Source organism: Dermochelys coriacea, chromosome 2, assembly GCF_009764565.3.
Source record: "Dermochelys coriacea isolate rDerCor1 chromosome 2, rDerCor1.pri.v4, whole genome shotgun sequence".
NCBI lineage: Eukaryota > Metazoa > Chordata > Testudines > Dermochelyidae > Dermochelys > Dermochelys coriacea.
Window position 1 is genome coordinate 64,211,351 of NC_050069.1, and position 16,492 is coordinate 64,227,842.

The 16,492-nt window shown below is 41.3% G+C and overlaps 1 long non-coding RNA gene across 2 annotated transcripts; it reads right to left on the bottom strand.

Annotated features, from left to right (window-relative positions):
• Positions 1–5,917: 5,917 nt before the first annotated feature.
• LOC122458668 lies at positions 5,918–16,052 on the bottom strand. Of its 2 annotated transcripts, none has more exons than XR_006278801.1 (3): positions 15,866–16,052; positions 11,296–11,552; positions 5,918–8,682 (listed from the first exon to the last, which is right to left on the bottom strand). It is a non-coding gene; the product is annotated as an uncharacterized LOC122458668 (long non-coding RNA). The 2 variants fall into 2 exon arrangements; XR_006278802.1 differs by lacking the exon at positions 15,866–16,052 and adding an exon at positions 12,158–12,525.
• Between the last annotated feature and the right edge of the window lie 440 nt (positions 16,053–16,492).

Consider the following 16,492-nt stretch of genomic DNA (forward strand, 5'->3'; position numbering starts at 1 on the left):
AAAATGCCTATTTTGTTTGCTAGTTCATCTGCCCTGCCAAAGTACTCCACATGGCTACTTTGGAATTAACCAAAACATAAGTGGACAATGATGCAGCTTTTGTAATCACCCACCATAGCAATTTTTCAAATCCTGACCTTCAGTATCAAAAGCATAGTTAAAGAAGGAACTTTAGCTGGTAGTGGAGTAGGCTGCAGGAGCAGTCCCCAGACTCTAGGGGGTGACATGACATATTTGGTGTGTAATACACACACACACACACACACACTTCTGCTAGGGCAAGTTGAGCCCAAGCATCTGAGGTCAGGAGGTATTCAAACCCAAGCACAGGCCACAGCCACAGGTCATCAGCTATGATTCTCTTTTATGTGGAGCAGCCACAAGAAGGAACAAATATTGTAGACTCTATGAGTCAGCCCTCTACCTAGCAAATCTACATGATTTTGTGTGAAAAAACTAACTAGTGGTGGAGGCCTGAGACAACACGTTTGGCAGATGGGTCCTTCTTGCAGTGGCTGGGGAGGATTGTGCAAGTTTTATCTTGCCCTCCCTGTAGCTGTCGTGGTACAGGATACTGCTCTGGAATCAAGACTGCCACATTCAGACATAAAAGAAATGGGTCAGTCCTGAGACCCTCATGCTGAGATAATTCGGTGGGTCTCCTGTTCCTTTTCTAGTGTTCTGATCTTCTAAGGATTTTCATAAATAAAATACTGGATGATGGTCTTCTCATGGTCCTTTTAAATACTTTGTGTTCAGCACATCAGAGTGTGAGAGATTTTTAACCAAAGCAAGGTAAGTCATCTTTTCTTACTATTTTTGGTTGTCATCTTTTATTTCTTTTGCTCACCAGGTTTCTTTGCAGCGTTTTAAATATTTACTGCTTGGGAAATTTCTTGAACTGAAGAGATCAGACATTTTTGTTCTGTTTATTGGGCCTTCCTCAGGTAGCTATGATACCCATTGTTGGATTAGGAAAAAATAATTAAGGAATCTCTTTTATTCACCTTAAGCAGTGCTCAAAATGCTTGGTTTTTCAGACAGCCCAGTGACAGTAATCTATTCCTATGGTATTTACCATGAAATAGACCTAAGTTTGATTTTCAATCCAGATGTCTTGCTCTTCAGGTTAACAGGGCTGAATTGTACAGCCAACAGACTTAGCCTATAGGTAAAAGGAACGTTTCATGCCACTTTGCTTTTTAACTGACCAGTGTTGATGGGTATCTGCGGGAGGCCCTATTCTGTCTCCTCAGCCAGAAATACTGTGGCTATCAGAGGAAAGAATTTCTGAAATTCATAAAACGTTAGGCATGGATATACTCCACAGGATCCAAACTTTGGGTTACGAGAGATACCCAAGGGAAACAAATATTTGATTTCTGAAGAAAGTGTGAAAGCAAGAGAGGATTTTGAATAGTACAATTTTGCATTATACTAATTTGTGGTATGTGGTGTATAACATACATATTAGTTTAATATTTAGGACAATTAATCTTTTAGTGCAAATTTGACAAACTCAGGAAAGCTAACTTTCCACTTTTGTTATATGGATGTTTTGGAGGAAGTGTTAGAGAAACACTGTAGCAAGTTATAGCTTTATAACCTTCCCTCATCATCAATTCATCAGCCCATCATAACTTTCTTTCTCTTCAATGTGTCTGTAATTTTATGTCCCTCTAACCAGTAGAAAAAAACACTTTTAACCAATCCCTTAATGTCTCATCTCACTCCTCTGCTCAAAACTATCATTCTTCATTATCAGGTTTGGTAGTCCATAAATTAAAAAATGACTTCTGGCCCCAGTGAAGTCAAAGAGAGTTTTGCCATTGACTTCAATGGAGCCAGCATTTCACCCACTCTCTTCCTTTTTTGGTCTGCAAACCTGTTTGCTTTCACCTCTGAAATATCTAACACTATCTCAGTGATGCCTCTGAAGTTGTCCATGTCTTCATCTTCTGTGATCTTGACTACTGCAATTCCCTTCATCATGGTCTTCATAAGTTTCAACTCTCCAGATTTCAATATTTCATTTGAGTAGCAGCTGGTCTGTTATGCAGAAATGGAAGCAAGAATTTGTTTTCCTCATCCTGTGAAACTTCCCCTGAATTCTTGTTCATTTCATACTTCAGGATGAAATCTCAATCCAAGCACTCAAAACTTCCCCACAACCTTTTTGACCTCATCTCTTCATTCACCATCCCATCCACAGTCTCAAAAACCAAACTTATTTCTTCATTCTCTTTAAAGCAGAATAAATATTTTACAATAATTTATTTTGGCAAATGTGTGAGTAGATCATAATTTCCTCAAATGCGTTCATTGGATTTTTTTAATGTTCTTGATTGATCAGGATCAGTTCTTTGAATGATGAATACATACATTCACTTGAGCTGCATTGGTACTTACCAAATGGAATTGTTTCATCTCCCTGATTGGATAAGCGCTCAAGCATTTCCAGCATGAACACTTACTTTTCAAGACATTTTTTGGTGTTTTTTATGAATTTCTGCCCACAGAACTTTGAATTTTTGATTTCAGCAAACATTACAACTCAATTGCACAAATGTCAGCACAAGGCAAACATAAGTTATGAGAAGATGACTGAAGCAAATGTATTTAAAAATTCAAGAAAATCAACTTTTTTGCAGCTGTATTCCTCTCTATGCTGAGTATTCTTCTCTTGCGGTCCTTTCCTTCTCTTCCACCTAAATATCTGAAATAATTGGTTGATTTCTCTTCATTTAATTCATTCACTTTGTATATTCTCTCACTCCTCCTTTATTTTCACTGGCGCATAATTCCTAGCTCTCTCTAATATATCTCATTTCAGGACTAATCCTTTCTCTAGCACATGATTGTTTTATTAGAAGGAAAGTAATCAAATTCTGCTCTCCCAAAATCCCAACGCGCTAGTATTTTCCTTGCACCTTGGGAAGTACTACCCTTCATCTCTGCTCTTTCACATCCATAATATGAGCTATATGCTATAATGTACATTACAGGAGCATGTATTCTACTGGGCCTGTGGCATTGCCTGTATAACAAAGGGGTAAACAATGTTTAAAGTTTCTAGTCTCCTGTGTTTACAGTTACAATATTCCAAAATGTTCTCATCCTCAGGTGCAGTTGTCCATGACTGGCCTCTGCCCGAAGTTTGAGGGAAAAATAACTTGAGATATTTTTGACAAGAAACTCGGACTAGACATAATTTTCATTCATGATTAATACCTTGGTTGAAAAAAAAATTGGTGATGGTGTAACAAACCTGAGTGACATGCAATTTTCAATAATCGGGCAATGTTGTTTAGGATTCATATATATTGTGGTACATGGGTTTGTGTATATACGAATGTGCGTGTGTGAGAGGGAGAGAATGCAAGAGAGAGAGAAAGGATCACCATTGATGCACCTGGAATTTTTGTGGACCTACGAAAACTAAGTCTACAGACTTACATTTAAAGATGAATGTACTGAATATGCATGTGAAGCTATTTTAGTTAGCTAAATGTAAGCTATGAACGGTTCTCTTGTTTGTTCAAAGAATTTACGAGCAGACTACATTTGTATTTTCTATTCATGTTTCATCAAAAATGCTGATTTGTTGAAACTGAAACAGGGTGAGTTTCAGCAAATCTCCTGAGTAGAGAAATTATTTGCTGGAGAGGAGGGGGGAAAGGTTTGAAATGGTTAATGTCCCATTTTGACATTTTTGAACTGGAAAGTTCTTTGTTTTCAAGTAAAGATGACCTTTTGTTTTGAAATTGCAGTAGGGGGAGGCAAAATCAAACCAAAACATTTCAAATGATCAAAAGAAAACATTGTCAAAGACTTGAAATGAAAATTTGTTTGGGTTTTCAGTTAAAAAAAATTGAGGTTTTGACTTTTCATCTTTATCTGGGCTGGAAAAATCTTTTGCTATCTTGCCAGTTTTCACAGAATGGGAAAACAATTTCTTGTCCAGCTCTGTTTTGCATGATTTTGGTCACAATCTTAACATTGCATTAATGTTGTCTTTTATTTGTATTAATTATTGTGTGGGGTTACTTGGAATTGGCTATACTTCATGAGAAGGTAGGGCTCAATCCTAGCAACTCTTTTACATGTGAGTAACTTTATGCCTGTGAACTGCCCCATTCAACTCAATGGGAGTAGGCACATGCATAAGTGTTATGGGGATAGGTCAGTCATGAGTGAGGAAAGCATCCATACTCTGGACAACACTTAATCACATGCTTAAATTGAAATCAGTTGGATTTAAACATGTGCTTAATTTGCAGCACGTACTTAAGTGCTTTCCTGAATTAGAATCTAAGACGGGGATATAATATCTATTACTGTTATGAACTGCTTTGTTTTTAATATTACTTTGTTGTCTCAATGTCATCTGCAGGTGTCTGTTTTGCATATTCAAATCCAGGTAGTTAGATGTACAATTACCCAAATTGCGTTTCTAAATCTGGTCTTTTACATGCCTTTAATGTGGGGGGCTGTATGCACAAACAGATGCAGCGGCATGTTTGGGGACCAGTTAAAAACTGTTTAGATTTTATGCTGAGAACACTAAGACTAACATTTCCTTATTGTAATCCAGTAGATCTAGGATTCAGGCTCCTGGCCAACTTTTCCAGGATATGGAGATTTCTGATCTGCAGCCTTGGCATTTCTTAGTTTAAGTATAGTAGAGTATCTAATATTTAACCTCAGTTCAAAACGCAGACAATAGAGAGGGCAGGGAGACCTATGTAAAGCTATTTGTTTTGTCTTTTAAACACAAACTATTTGCTCTGATGATATGTGGGATATTGTATACAACAAAGGGTGGGAAAACTTTGACTCTTTTTTTTAAATGGTTACATTTTTAAAATTCTCTTTTTAAATACTGAAAGCCAAATCGTAATACTTTTACTTGCTTTTCACCTAATTCATACAAGTTCTCATAGAATTCAAAAGGCATCTTCCTGAGAAAGGACTGAGGATGAACTCCTGACCCTGTGAATTCAATGAGAGTGTTGCTATCTATTGCAATAGGGCCAGGATTTCACCCAGTATATCTGAGTATCTTAAGTCTCACTTAAGTAAACATGATAAAAATGTTAAGGATACACTTTTAACTGTGTCCACTTTATATGCTCCCCTCAGTTTACACTCTCAGCTCCCACTGAAGTTAAAGGCAATTGTACGGACTGAATGCAGGGGGAGTATATAACCCAAAAAAACTGACTTACTGTGTAAAATTCTTTACTAAGATTTGAGAGGAAAAACACACATTGCAGGTGAGAACTATTTTGTTGTGACCTGTACATTCTTTGAAAATGACTTTATTGAACGTCTTGCACTCTGAGTGCTTTTAATAGTGTACTTATAGAACTTAGAAGGGTTCAAAACATCTCTTAATATTAATGTGTTTTATTATAGGTGTGATGAACTCTGGATATTATCCTGAGGAGGATTATACATTTGGAGAACAGTGCAAAAGCTCTTTTACTGAAGCGTTCTGTACTGTGATGTACACTAACAATAGTAAAATGTATCATTGTCAAAGACAGTAAAAGACCTACATATTCTAATTATTTTCTCTGTTAAAATAACTGCAAAGTAATTTTCAGAGAAGTGTTTCAGTTGTAATTGCTGAGGGAGAAATACCCTAGCACAAACCTTCCATACAATTTTTTCTTTTCTGTTTCCAAATTTATCTGCTGCATTCCCTAGAGATTGATGGAAATTTGCAATAGGTTTACCAATTTATGAATAATATAGTTAGTTAATGTGATATTTTCTAGTGCAGAAAAATTGTAAAAGTATAATTGCTAGGGACTGATTTAACATAAAGGTTAAATTAGATATTCAGTATTTTCATATAAAACCTTAGTTTGCCTGAAAGTGAGTATCATTTAAGCATTGCATACTGACACAATTTAATAAATCAAATTTTATTTCTGGAGGATTTATTATGAACTAATCCTTCAAATCAGTGTGAACAATAAATTAACTTCATTACATCAGTACTGATATAATTACTACATTGATTTTTTTATTTGAAAATTATTCAAATGTATTTATGGTCCTATTATAATTTAGTAAGTCAGGACATTCAAGTAATACAGCTGTACATATATACCAATTTGTATAGAACATTTGAAGAAGTGTAACTATAAAGCAAGCTTCTCCTTCCCCCTCATTTTCCAACAGTGCTGCTTCTAGTCCACTTTTTGAAAAGGAACAGTGTGAGATATTTAATTTTTAAAAATACATTACTGTAGCACAACTGTACTATCTTTTAGCTATACCGCTCAATAGTTTGAGATACTTTAATTTCTTTTAGATCCAAATTTACAACCTGGTATTCTATCACTATTTACGGCAATAAATTGACACCAGAAGAGCTGAATAATGCAATTGAAGCAATGAAGTTTCTGTATGTATAGCAGGGATTGGGACATGAATCTCATGTCATTCCTTTGCTAGTTCTTGCTGGACCCCTCTTTTATCTTGGGTACTTGTCTGACCGTAAAAGCCATTGTCACGCACTAGTCTTTGGTAGATTGAAAGTTGTGCTTTATTGCCCTTTTCTTCCACCCTTTGAAATCTGAGGATGCTATTCCTGGGGATTTCAGGATAGGATTAAATAAATTCAAGAGGGCAAGTTCTGTGTAGAGTTTTCTTTGCTCTTCCCTCCACTTACCTGTGTCATTTCAGGTGTCCCACACCACATTTAAAATGTCAACCCTGGAACTCTCTCCTGATTTGTCTAACTGGGCAATATCTTGCCTTTTGTTCGGCTCCCAGGCTTTAATCTCAGTCCCAGGCTCCTGAGTGACTCTGGACTGCAGACGAAACGTTCTAGGATTTCGAACTCCAGCAGCATCTTTTCTCCCTGAAGTCGTCATCCCGCTTTGTGACCTCAAGACAATAGAGGGAAATCCTCGGGTTCCAAGCGGCCGGTTTATCTCGCAGGCCTTTAAATTGCAAAGTACTCAGAATAATCTTAAGTATTACATTACTATGTCATGTTTAGTTTCGGGTTCTTTTCCCAGATGTCATCGAACACTTTTGTAAATCGATGTTCTTTCTCTTTTGGCCAGTAGAGGGTACCATGGCCTAGTTAACTAACCTAGTTTAAGTTTTCTACTCTGGGTAGCTAGAGTGAAATAAGAAAACGTACGTCTGCATACGTTTTCCCAGTGGTGCAGCCTTGCTTCATCTCAAACAAAATAGGAGCGGTTCACTGCGCAAAACGGTTCTCCAAGAAGCTTTAACTTTAACCAAACAAACACAAATCTAAATGCTTCTGGTGTAGAGGGGGCCCCAAGACACATCTTCTCTTCTCGCCTCCCACTGGGAAGCCTTCGTTGAGTTAGGATAGGACATTATGCTGCACTGTGTAAAAACTGCTGAGAGCAGAACTTTTGACTCCATTTTTGAAAGAGGAAGGAAGGTGGTAAATAGTATACTCCGAGATTATTTTCAAATGAGAGAATTTCTCAGTATTCCTAAAGAATCAAAAATCTCATCCGACCTGGAATTATTCAGCCTTTAATAAAACCTTTCTTTATGAGCTCATGGTTCCTCCAGATCATAGCATACTATCCAGTTCCAATCACTATATTATTTCCATTTAGAAAATACCAGGATTCCTTTTGTCTAATAAAAATGAGGAAATATTTTTAACTGACTCAGTAATTGGGCATTTCATTTATATGCCCTATTTGGTATTATACAGTATCCATTGAATAGTATATTTGACTGACTTGATGCATATGCGAAAGAGAGAGGCGGGTTTCACCACTGGGGTAATCTGGTATTTGAAATCCTTAAACCAATTAATTTAATGTTTCAGAGCTATGCTTCTATATTGCTCAGCTAACCTGTAAATTTATAATCTATTCCTGAGTTAGAATTTGCTTTGAATTTTAATGAATTAAACAAAATAGTATATGTTCTCATATATACATATACAATGATGTGTAGGTCTGGATGGATGGTTATTTTATTGTTCCAATAATTACATTTTTTTCTTAATTAAATCCTGGGAAGCTGTTCACAATGAATTGTAAACATAAGTCATGCAGATTCAAAGCATTAACAGTTCGGGCTTTTAAAAAAGAAATAATAGGTATGAAATTAAAGCTTCCATTTGTTCGACCAGCTCCCAGGAAAGGGTCTGCAACTATCCCTTTTGACTCATCTGTGTCAGAAAGCCCAAGAAGAGTTCAGTTGTGAAAAGTTTCCAGGAGGGCAAAGGGAGAGAGGTGATCCTTCTCTGTTGTGATGAATGTAATAGGCCCGAGCTGCAGTCTTCACTCGGGCAAAACTCCCACTGCAACCAGTGGTTTCTTTCGCATGAGTGAGGACTTGCGGAATCAGGGGTCCACTTCTAACATGCTTGTTCTGCTCCAAAAGCATAGCACATTTCCTGGTGCCTATGTTTGTTACATTTACACCTAAATGCCGAGAGGTGGCTGTGTTGGCCTATTGCATGTGTGCTAAATGAATTATTTGAATAAATTATAATTAGGCTAAACCGTAGGGAGAGTAATATGCCAAAGTTAAACAGACCCTACCACGGCCAGCAGCCGGTTTCTGTTCCTACTGAAGTCAATGGGAGTTTAGTCGTTGACTTCAACTACGGCAGGACTGAGGCCCCAGTGACCAAGATAACGGAAAAAGTTTTCACCTCATCTGCAAAAGAGATCAATGTTAAGAGTGTCCTGATCTCCCTAGCAAATGACTAAATGTGCTGTGAAAGTTATCATCCTTCTCCATTGCTATTAGCAACAGCTGTGCTTGCGCCCTCGGTACCCTGCCATGCTAATGTTCAGACAGGCAGTGTGTAGGAAGTAATCCACTTTCCTGCCCCTATATATTAATCTAGATTAAGTAGCAGTTTGTCCTATAAATACCTGAGCCTTCATTATCTGCAGTTATTTTGCAAACCCTATATTGTTTATTTTAATGTTCCTTTCTCCCCCAGTGGCATATTTTAAAGACATGCACTTTCTCAGCAGCTGACATACTCTGTGAAACGCCAAGAATCAATAGATTCTGGCGCTGTAACGTTGCATTTTGTAGACAGACGCATTCTGAGTACTATTATCTGCTTGCCAATCAATATGACAGGTTTCAGAGTAGCAGCCGTGTTAGTCTGTATTCGCAAAAAGACAAGGAGTACTTGTGGCACCTTAGAGACTAACAAATTTATTTGAGCATAAGCTTTCAAATAAATGTGTAAGTCTCTAAGGTGCCACAAGTACTCCTTTTCTTTTTGCGAATACAGACTAACACGGCTGCTACTCTGAAACCATTTATTTGAGCATAAGCTCAAGTACTCCTTTTCTTTTTGCCAATCAATACGGTGCCTGATACCTGTTATACTGGGGGAAGCGGTTAGAGGGTTTTAGAGTAATCTGTCAGAATAGGTAACACAATAATCCCGCTTTACAAAAATTAAACAGTAGATATGTGATAGTCACAGCCTGTCTCTTTTTTACTGGGGCCTTTCAGTTACAGCCCGGATGCTGAGTGAATGAAATATACTTATGTCCGCAATCTGAAAACTATTCAAGGTGCGGGAGGTGGAAAATAAAGTAGTCCTGATCCAGTCGTGTGTTTTTTCTGGTCAGATTATCCAGTACTAGTCTGGATCACAAAGTGAATGTGTTTTCCTGATGCGAATGAGTTAGCGTCAGAGAGAACCGGAGTCTTGCTGTTCCGAGCTGGAGAATAAAGCGCAAGGGCTGTCTTCAGGACCATGGACAGCGGACGGGCTTCTGCTGCTGCCGATGGGTCCTGAGCAGAGTATATCTTTCCCCCCTTTGTTTCTCCGCAGGCGTAGGCCCGGCGAAACAAAGACATTCAGCAAGAGTTACATTCCGAGCCCTGGCTTCTCCCCCTAGCTCCAGCACTCCCAGGTCTAACTATCCTACTCTCATGCGTAGGACATTTTAAGACCTCCACCCAAAGCATCTCAACAGAAGTCAGATTCTCTGTTCTCTCAAGCTTCCGTAGCTGTGAAACCTTCTCCCCCCGGGCTCTCTTACGTTTAGAATTGTTTGGCTGCTTTAATTTCTTCAGCATCGCGCTACTTGGAGTGCAAGTCAAATCAGGTAGAATAGACTGTCAAGAAGCCTCACAAGGGGACGAAATAACAAGCGGGCATTCCTAGCCTAATGCTCCTGGACGGTTGGTCGGAAGATGCATAATAAACAATCCTGGGAAGAGGATGACAATATATAATGTGTCTCTTTAATTGACTTTATACTGGTTAGCCCAGAGAAGCAAAAGAGTAACCTACTTCTCCTGCTAAAGCACTGCAGCTGTATTGCCTATAATAAACCAGCCCCTCCACAGAGCCTTCTCGGACAACTGCCACTTGAAAAAGCTTACCCAGTGGCAGCGTTCATTTCCTCACCAAAGGATTTAGCCATTCCAGCTGTGCATTCCTATCTAGTCTAGATTTTCTTAGGTGAATAACTGTGGATTTTTATTTCTTCTGTCTCGCCTGTTTTTATTTTACTGTTGTGTTTGGGTTGGTTTGTTCTATGGTCTATGATCTTCAGTGCTGGCTTCAGGCTCCGCTCTTGGCATTCACCGCGTGCCTTAATTGTATGACATTAAATCAAGGTCCGCTGTGAACACGGAGAGTCAGAGCCTCGGATCTCTCAATCCCGAGACAAAATAGCAACTGATCTTTGCAAGGAAGGTAGATTTCCCCCCCTCCCCCGCTCCTCCTCCAGGCCTGGGCTGAAGGTTAGTCATATCCGAGTTGTCTTCCTAGCCCATCTATTATTTCCAAGGGCCAGGGGTCTGTGAAGTGTGCATGCCACTTCTTAAGTTGCTGCTCTAAATTGGCAAGCCTTTTCTGGTCGCTTGAAATAGGGACTCTGGTTTTGCTCTAATTTTGATTTCTCAGATTGATTTTTTTTTTAGGCTAGCAAATGTAGGGTTTGCCCCCTGCCCCCACCACCCATGCTAGCTTTGGCACTCTGCGTTGGAGACAGGCCCAGCATCTCCAGCTCCTCTCCGCTAGGAAGGGTTTCGGAGGGGAAGCGCTGAAAAATGAAAGGACAGGACGTTTCATCTTTCTTTGTAAAGCAGAGAAAATTAACCCGATCGCACCTGCCCGTTCCCGGGAGGTTACGGACAGCCCATCTGGCCTGCCTAGAGTTACTGTGCAGTGGAAGGAAAACAACCTACTCTTTTACTGCCCTTTTAACCTTTTAAGCGGGCATCAAATCCAGACTGATTCGGACGGCATCCCTGAGCCAAGGAGGGTTGCTGTGCAAAGCGTATTACCCAGTCTGAATGCGATCAGCGCCCTAAAACTGGGCCAGTTGACCTCTACCGGTGGCCTCTGAAGTTTAGCTTAGAGGGAGAGAGAAGGCACATTGGGCTATTTCTTTAGTCGAGCGCGGTTCCATTCTGGCAAACGGAAATGGGTGGGTCCAGGAGTTTGGTTTCCCAAGGACTTCAGTTGCACACCAGCTTCTGTGCGTACAGGCCGTGGGGACGCGGCTCCTACCCTGACCACCATAGATCCGGAGAGTGAGCTCCTAGAAAACAGACAAAGCGCGAGAATTAGAAAGGAGGTGGGGGGGGGGAGGAATAGCGCTACAGCCCGCCCGCAAAGCACTGGCTAATGTATGCAAATGACAAAGGAGGAGAGGGGAGGCTGATCGGGAGAAGTGTGTGTGTGGGGGGGGGGGCGGGGGGTAGAGCTACACTGAATAGGGAGAAATAAACGGGGGAAATCGAGTTTCCTGAGCTGCCCCTTCAGCCAGGCAGAAGAGCTAATGAAGGACAGGAGTTTTCTCCTGGAGCCCAGAGCCGGGGCCGAGAAGGATGGGGGAGCAACCCCGCGTTTGAGTTTCTATGTAAGCAAAGCGGATTTGCCAGTCGACGACACCGTTCGAGCCAGATAGGATCTTTCCAGAGCTCGCAAACCTCAGCCACAAACGGGCATCCAACCCCCCCCCAACCAAAATAAAAAAGCCAACAAAAAGTCCCCCCCTCAAACCCCCCAATTTAGGTGCATTCGGAATATACGAGCCGAGCGCGAAATTCCTTCGGAAAATCCGAGCACTCCCCATAAACCGCCCCCCCCACACACATACACTAAAAAAGGAAAAATCAGCTAAACAAAAAGAAAGGTTCAAACCTGCGGAGAGCTCAAGCTTTCCCCTAGCAGCGCCGGAGCCCGCAGAGAACGCGAGGTGAGGGTCCTCTTCGGTGCTAGGTGCTTTTTGGGGTGGGGGGCGGCGCGGTCTGGTCTTTCCCCCTCGCTTGCTGATCCCGAATTAGGGATTAATGGCTCTCCAGCCAAACAAATAAGGCATCTGCCTTCAGTACAAGCGGATTACACGGAGCTGCTGACGTCACCAGCCAGGCAGATGTTGGCTCCCAAAGTCCTGATCATCTCCCCGTGTCCTTGAAACCAGAGCGAACCCGGCAGGATCTCAGCCCTGAGCTGCTCAGCCCTGGGCCGTCACGGGCGAGAGAACCTCACCCGAGCCCCGCAAACCAGCTCTCTCTCCAGCAAACTCTCCTACTTGGGAGGGGGAGGTGAAAGGTCGATCCCAGTGCAGCTCCCCCAGCCTCAGTATCGCCTTAATCTGCACACTGACAGCAGCAAAGTGGCTCCTAATCCCAGCCTCACCCCATTCAACCCTTCTCCGGGAAACAGCTGAATTCAGTGAGATCCCCTTCACTGCGGCACCGCTTTGGTGCTTATAGCGTCATTCGCTGTGGTTTGACAACATGATCCTCTAGCTCACTACAGCCCATGCATTAACCACCGTTTCACCGCAAACTGCAATCTAGTTAGGATCCAGAGTCAGTCTCCTAAAATTCTCTGTATTCCGAACAGGCACCCCTTACCCGTGTCCTCCAGCGGACTGATTCATCAGACCGAAACAGAGGCTGTCCTAAATAACAGTGATCTCAAATTCAGACCCACAAATGAAACCAGTTTGGCCTTACCCTATCTATATCCTTTGAAACACAGGGTTTGAGCAAACCTAAGCGGGTTATATAAAATACTCTCTCTTCATACTATTAGGAGAAACTTTTTTTTTAATGGTTAGATCTATCCATGTCAATCAGACAGATTCTATTCAGAGAAACTGGAGGTAGGGTATTTATAGATGGTTATCTTTTTGTGTATCAAGTAAATCTGTTTAGATATTAAAAACAAAGCAAAAAAACCCAAATAATCCAGCTGCGCTCAAGGCCTCACCCAAATTGATGCTTGTTTAAAACAAAATCGAATGTTATGTTTAAATGACTTAAATGAGGGAAAGTGTATTTATAAATCTTGTAGGTCGAGGTAAGGCCTTTACATCCATAACTCTCCATTTCTAAGCGCAGATATATTTAAACTCCCGAGTTCGGGTGAGAGCTTTCTGTGCATGTTTCTGCATTGACTGGGTTCGGAGGATTTAAAAGGATTTGAAAAGGCAGCTCAACTGGCATGATCAAAACGAAAAAAAGGAAACTTGCCTTAGAGCCATGGCTGTAGATTTGCTATGGAATAAAGTCGATGACTCATCATCCTAGACTCTGCATCAAACAATTGTTTCAGTAATGTCGGTATCGCAATCAGGCAAAATAAATGTTATGATATAATGTAGTGGGTGAGGAAAGCAGCTTTTCAATACCTAGATTATTTTTAAGGAGATGTTTTATAGATCTGTTCCATATTATCCTTGTCTGTCAAAGTGGCATTTAATTTTTCCAATTGTGGAACGTGGTCACTGATAAAATCAATTTAATTTACACCAATGTCACTCAGCTGATGTTAGAATTGAATTGTAGATTTATTTTTGTCTCTGCGTGTAAAAAAAAGCACACAAATGCAGAGTCGGTTGATCTTTTTGACTTCCGTAACAGGTAACAACGGATGAAAGTCTTATAAATACGAATTCAATAGAATAGAAGGCTGATTGCTAGGCAGCAAAATTAGAAATGCCACTTCCGTCATCTTTTGTTTTTGAAACTTCTGCTATTACAAGAAATTGAAACCAAATGTATTGAGAAAGACAGAGCAGCTAGTTTTCTTATTATTTTCACGCGTGTATTTTGAATATTATCCTGTGGTCGCTTTATTTTCTAACCTGATATTCCTTTCCCATTTTAGTTTAATATCTGTTCGCTGTCCATGGTTTTGATCTGCATGATGGGAGATGAATGCTATATTTTAAAGAATGTAAATCGCTGTGTATTTGCACAAACTCAATAATGCATTTGAAGTTGTTGTCAAATGGCGAAGTAAACTGCAGGTTTCTCCAGGGCTCTTTTAAAAAGAAGTCTATTTGTTTTCCAATGCAGAGCACTGAACACAGGTGGGGGAATTTGCATTTATTTATAGTTTATTGTTTTTAATAGCTGACAGACGTCCGATACCTTCGAAATCATAATGAAATGGTGACTACTAAGCACGATATTCTTAAAATCTAGGGCTCTTTCACCATTTCTTTAAACGGATTAACCTGGAAATTAAGAAGTGATTTTCAACTATGATTCAGGGAAAGAACATACATAACCGTAATTTAAGCTATTGGAAAACCACCATGTCTTTATATTTTATAGCGGACATAAAATATGCACCAATCTAAAATACTACTCAGAATCTAAAATACTACTCAGAGACTCCCAATGCAATCGGTATATAAAAATCCCTTTCCTGTTTAAAAAATAGTTGATTACCACTACAGACTTTTAAAGCTTTAATAAGTTGCAAGAGACATTAAGGACCATTTCATGGCTGGATCAGCCTTTTCCCAGTTGCATTTTTCCTGTCTGGGTTATTACGTGTTCTTGCTTAAAGTATAAAGACAATTAAACCACACAAAACACCCCCCCCCCGCCATCCCCCAAGAAAGGGAATAAGTATAAAACACCTCCCGCGCTTTCTAATTTCTTTCATGCGAAGACACTCATCTGCAAACGCTCCTGCAAGTCCCATTTCAGTGCAAGTGGCTTCGGAGCCCTGGGCTACCAATTGCCCCCTCGCCCTCTCAGAAGCAAATAGGTACAATCTCAAAACGCGCGGTACCGGCGGCGGGGTAAAAAGCAGTGCTGCAGCCATTCACACTTCATGGGGTCGGTGGCTTCTTTCAAAGGAGCCTTGAAGTATTTAGGATGGGGGGGGACCCTTGTACCGGAAGAAAATGGCCTAAACACAATAGGACTCGCCATTTTCTCCTGCCAAAGCACAAAGCAGCTCCGCGGCTTCAGCACCACACAAAGAAAGCATGGACCGGCTGAATTCTCTTACTCCCCCCCCCCCCCGATTCAAAAGCTTTCCCCTAACCGATCCGGTTTCCCAGGCGCGCTCACACAGAAAAGGCAATGGGGGGCGGGCGGGGGGAGAAGGGGTGTATTGATCTCAGGATAGTGAAATCAAATCCTGCCAGAACAAGTCCGGCCAACACAAGGGTGTCTGCAAAACGGGAAAGCGATTTTGAACCCGGAATTCCTTCAAGCTGGGTGGACTCAGACCCCCACCTTGGGCTGAAGAGGCTAGACTCAGAGCACGACCACGTTGCCTTTAAAAACAAACAAAAAAAAATTGCAGGCGGGACAGAAAAGACCTTCCAACCCAGTTGGAAATAGATCTAGCAAATCCCCCCTGAAACTGCGATGGGACCTGACATTCCACTGTGTGAAGCTACTGCGGCAGCAGCAATGGCCAACATGTGCAGGGTGGTCCGTCCCCAAGCGCCCAAGGAAGCGCAGGGCTTTCCTTTCCTTCCCACCTTGGGTTCAGGACGGTACAAGGCAGCAGCCTCCTAAAGAAAAGGAAAAACAAAACCAAACCACCCCTCGCAGCAGCGCCCTAAAAGTGCAGCAGGAGGTTTGTACTTACAGCCAGCGCTAAAGTGAGTAATCCTCATCCCAGGTAGGGTTTGTTTTGCCTTTAGTACTTGTTTGCTCCTATTCTCCATGGTTCAGAATGGATGAAAATACAGATCTGCCGGCGGGCAGGAATGGATTTCTTTCATTGTTTAAATGCAGGAACGAGACACGATGCGGTGTCTCTTCTAATAGTTTCTGCTTGGCATTCAGCAGCTCTCAGCCCAGTAAAGCAAGACTCCGTGTGTCTCCCCCTCCCCCTCCCCCTCCTACTCCCCCCCCACCACCACTTTTTTTTTCTCCCAAAAGAGGGCAGGTCGCTCCCTGAATCCCAATGAGTTAAATCAGTCACTTTCCTTCTCATGCATCAGCAGCCACTTTAACAACCCCAGGGCTGCGGGCACAAAAGAGCATTTAGCTGCCTCCAATTTGTGTAGAAGGCCTGTCCTTAATTTGTTTTTGGAATATAATTAAATCATGTATTTCGCCCGATATAAAAATACCACGTCCCCAACTTTGGCGATTGAACCACTAATTGTAACCTTTTTAATAAACTCCTGAACATGCTCTCATACTCAGCGAGCCTGCAAAGACTCCCCCATAAATTGACGAACAGCATTTCTCAGCAACGGAGACCTGC